Below are 4,969 nucleotides of genomic sequence, written 5' to 3'. Positions count from 1 at the left end.
CCATGGTTAGAAACAGATGGTTGAAGTATAGTTCATATTTGTTAACAAAGAACCTGTTCTTTTGGAGTCTGTGATCATTTGTAGAGAACTAAGCAACACTCTCTGTTTTCAACTTACCAAGCTAAGAAGAGAGGATTTTGCTGAACAATTGAACAACATTATAAGATAACAATGTTTACTCCTCTTAGGCAAGTCAACGTCTTTTGCCTTAATCACATGTTTATGAGGCCTGAAGATGCTAATTGCATATCATTGTTATCTTACCACCAACTCACCAGGAGTCTTACTAGCAAAAACACCCTCATAGTCCCTGGAATCTTAAAATACCAAATTACAGAAATTACCTTCAGTTTAGAGGAGCTGCACTCCAAAATTTCAAAGAATCCTAGCAGTAATACATGGTACATATAGACTTTCCCTTCCCTTTTAAGGAGGGTTGCCTGTCTGTGGGGACACAGCCTTTCAAGGTGAGGAATGGGCAGGAGTGGAGGCTACTCTCTGTGAGACACTGGGACTCTTCCTCACAGCATCAAGCATGCTGAAGTTTTACCCCCTTGCACTCACTGCTCCCTACTACTGGAAAGTGAAATCCTGGGCCTCTTTGAAAAAATATTATTTCAAATAAAAAGATGAGACAATATCAAATGTACAATATATCCCAAATGCAGTCATTGATTTTTCTCCTAGGGAAGCTGGGTCTCAGAGAGTCATGCAATAAACTCACAGCATGTGGGTTGGGAAGAAGTTTGGTAAATTATAATCTATAAATTAACTTTGGTGGGAAAGACAGATATGCAGCTTATAGTTAATTTAAGTGTAGTAAGTGGTCTGGGGATATGTGCACTGCCTTGGGGTCCTGGACTGGAGCACCCTATATTACCTGGGGTCGTGAGCGCAGGTTTCAGTAGAAGAGAATATAAAGAACTGGCCCGAGGAGAAGCAGGTCAATGCCAAGCAAAGGAAGGGGGAATGTGAGGCAGAAGCTGTAGGGGCACAGGATGGGAAGCCCAAGTGAACTGAACTCAGTCTGCTGGGCCCTGTGTTGGCAGATGGGGAGGTGGAAAGCAAAGCAGACACGAGGTGGGGCAATGAGGCTGACTGGAAGGTGGCTTCTTGTCAGATAGTCAACAACCTTCTATATTAAATTTTTTTTTTAAAGATTTTATTTATTTGTGCATACAGAACTGGGGTACAGGCCAGAGGCTTAGGGGCGGTGAGAGGCTTCACCAGAGACAGAGTGGGCAACAGAACAGGCAGATGGTCAAAGTACACTGCTGAGGGGAGCAGCGGGCGGGCCAGGAGAGGTCTGCCACACCATGTGGTCACCTCTGGGGCTGGCGGGAATTGAACTCATGTGGAAGCGGCCCTAGATTCTCAGTGCTGTGCTTTAACCCGCTGAGCCACCAGGGAGGGCCATATTACTAAATTCTTACTTAAAGCCTGCCTGCTCCAAAATGATCTAGGACTGCCTGCAAGGGTACATGTATTTCCTTTGGCAGTAAGAACCCAGCAGAGTTGCATACTTCAGCCCAGCAGCCTGACTCTGCAGCCTAGCTGGTGGCCGTGTGGAAGACAGGGTGTAGGGGCAGAGAGCAACAGAAAGCTGGACACAGGCATCCCTTGCTATCTGAAAGCAGAGTATTCCTATGAAACTTTTCATAAACTGAAATGGTATCAAGAGAAGAAGCAATTACCATTACATTATTGGAAATCATTTCCCACACCCAAAAAATAATGTACCAAACTATGGCAAATCATATAGAAACCTAATGTTATATATGTGTGCGTGTGTTGTGTGTGTATATAATTATATATAATACATATATATGTATTATACATATATATGTATTATATATATGTATATAATGTATACAATGCATATACATATATAATATATATAATTTTAGCTCTCTGATGTTTAAACTTTAATATTTAACATCACTCAAACTGGTCTTTTTGTCTCAATTTATCTAAGTGTCACTAGTTTCTATATTTTTGTTAGTTTCAGATCATTAAGACTCCTTGATCTGAGTGGTAAAGGACGACAAATGTCAGCACAGGTGGAGGATTCCTTCACTGCCTTCTCATGTAGAACCCCAAGCAAGATTGTAGCCCACACCTAAAACTTTCCTGTCCCCCTGACTTGAGTCTGTCCAGATTTCCATCCTATAGGAAGCCAAAGCCAGCATTCCCCAAAGCTCTCTCTTCTTGTGCTGAATTTTGAGGAAGGTCAGTCACTCTCCTGGGCCCTATGGATCTCTGTGCACTTCAGTAATAATAGTATCCCGAATTGCACTATCATTTAAATATCTCTATACTCCTCTCCTGCTCTTGCTAAACCTTGGATCTTAAAAACAAGGACCTTGTTCCGTTCATGGTATCATTCTAGAACTAACACAAGAGTAAGCACAAAGCATTTGGAGAAGGAAAAATGTGTGTGTGTGTGTGTGTGTGTGTGTGTGTGTGTGTGTGTGGTGTGCTTGTAGAGATAAGTCTACTGCTGCTTTATCTCCCAGTGAAGACTTTGAGCCACCTGGCACTGGAGTTATTCATCAGAAATGTATATACAGGAGACTAATCCTTGGGAGAATTTATCATAGCTTTGGGCACAGGTTGGAGAAAATAACATATAGAGCTGCTGTTTTTTCAAGGCTTATCTTTGGAGTCCTATATATGGGAATACTTCTGCAGTTATCCCATTTTGAGAATGGAGATTTAAAAGGCATTAAGCTACCAGATGGCTCTACACTTTCAACACAGCAGCATCCTATTCTTGTACACTTGATGGTGTCTAAGGTGTTGTTTCCCTAGATTTTGTATTTTAATGGGTGTCTATTGAAGAAATGTTTAAGACTGAGTAAGGTGAGAAGATTGAATCCTGCCTGAGAGCTAGAGTTTGAATATCTCCTGCTCTATGGCAGAGGTTACACAAAGCTTTTCTGTTGCTTCTCTGCACCAAGTCTGCTGGGCTGGGACATTTAGAAAGAGAAGAGCATCCCTGTGCTAGTGCTGATGTTTCTCCTCCTGGGAACGGCTTTATCTCTGTCCTTTCTAGCACGTAGGCTTTGTAAATAGACCGGACTCTCTACTTCCCTGCTTTGTTAGTGTGCGCTATCATCAGGACCTGGAGCCACTGGGCCTTTCTGTCAAAGACACTTGTTTATGTGTCGTCTAGAAAGCCCACTGCTGCCCTGGGAGGGAAGGCCAGCCTGACAGGACATATGTCTAGAGTGTTGACCACAGGGTATATCGTCCCCTTCTTTGATTCTCTGGCCTGATGAAATTCACTGTAATAAAACAAATCTAACATGAGCCACATGACCACAATCAGAGAGATGCTAAATTGCACTCAGTCTTCTGGTAAACTACCATACCTTCCTTTCCTCTTGGAAAGATCTTCTAATCCATGCTCTATAATTAGGAGTTTAAGTAGGTGTTATTCATTGTAGACCAGATCCTACTACCAGCAAAGTAAAGGAAGATAAATATTTTTTTAAAAGAGGGATTGTTGAACTTCACAGAACAGAATAAAATACCCTGTCTTAGTTAATATCTAAGATATATAAAGAACTCACACAAACCAACAACAGAAAAACAAGTAACCCACCAAAAAATGGGCATCAGACCTAAGTATACATTTGTGCAAATTGTTAACAGGCAGATGAAAAAGTTGCTCATCACTATCACCTAACACCTGTGAAAATGGCATAGATATGGAAAACAGAAACAAATATTGGCAAAGATGTAGAGAAAAAGGAACCATGGTACACTATGGGTGGGAATGTGGACTAGTTCAGCTCCTATGAAAAACAGCATGAAGTTCTCTCGAAGAATTAAAAGTAGATCTAGCCTATTATACAGCAATTCCACTTCTAGGCATCTATGCAAAGAGCATAAAAATACTAATTTGAAGGTGTGTGTGTATATGTGTGTGTGTGTGTAAATATCTATGTTATGTTTACTGTAGCACTATTTACTATAGTCAAGTTACAGAAACATTGAAAGTAGGCAAGGATAGATGATTAGATAAAGAAGGTGTGATACACACACACACACAATGACATGCTATTCAGCTACTAAAAAATATGGAATCTTGTTTGCAGCATGAATGAATTTGAGGAGATTGTGTGAAGTAAAATAAATGAGAAAAAAGACAAATACTGGATGATTTCACTCATATGGGGAATATAAAAATATGGTAAAAGCAGACAAAAACAAATGCGCAGATTCTATCTGCAGAAATGAGGGTTCCATAGGGGGCAAGAGGGTGAAAACAAAGGATAAGGGGGCAAGAGATTGTGTTGAATTGTGGCGGGTACATTGGCGGTGTGTGGGTATGGTATAGTTAACACACATTTGAAGGGATATGACCCTATACTCCTATAGCATATACAATATAGTATATATATGTACTGTACATACAGTACATTATATGCCAATGTAACTGTGATAAAAATAAATTGTATAGAGATTTGGCTAGTCAAAATAAAAAAGCATAAAAATGACCAAAAAAGAATAAAACACCTTCTCATTTAATTTGGTAAAGTTCTCATAGGGATAATTGTCATATTTATTGTTCTGACATTTCAATGTGGCACTTGGTAATTTCACAGTTTTGTTCAGTCATCACCACTGCCTAGTTCCAGGATGTTTCTATCACTCCATTTACTGTCTCCTTTTAAATGCTGCTGATAAACAAATCAAAACAATTTTGATCAAACAGTGATTATAGGCATTTACATATTGTTTCTGGCTATCAATTCTAAAACCAACTGTATCTACCATCCACAGAGTACCATCATCTGATTGAATTCTTTTGTTTGGATCATTACAAAGATATTTACCAAGGTACATACTATATAGATATATAGGTATATTTTTTAAAGATTTATTTATTTGTGTATACAGAACTGGGGAATAGGCCAGAGGTACAGGCAGCACTATGAAGCTATCCACAGCTACCTCAGCA

Source organism: Condylura cristata, unplaced genomic scaffold (genome assembly GCF_000260355.1).
Source record: "Condylura cristata isolate star-nosed mole 26May11 unplaced genomic scaffold, ConCri1.0 scaffold00009, whole genome shotgun sequence".
NCBI classification, from domain to species: domain Eukaryota; kingdom Metazoa; phylum Chordata; class Mammalia; order Eulipotyphla; family Talpidae; genus Condylura; species Condylura cristata.
This window is presented reverse-complemented; position numbering follows the sequence as displayed.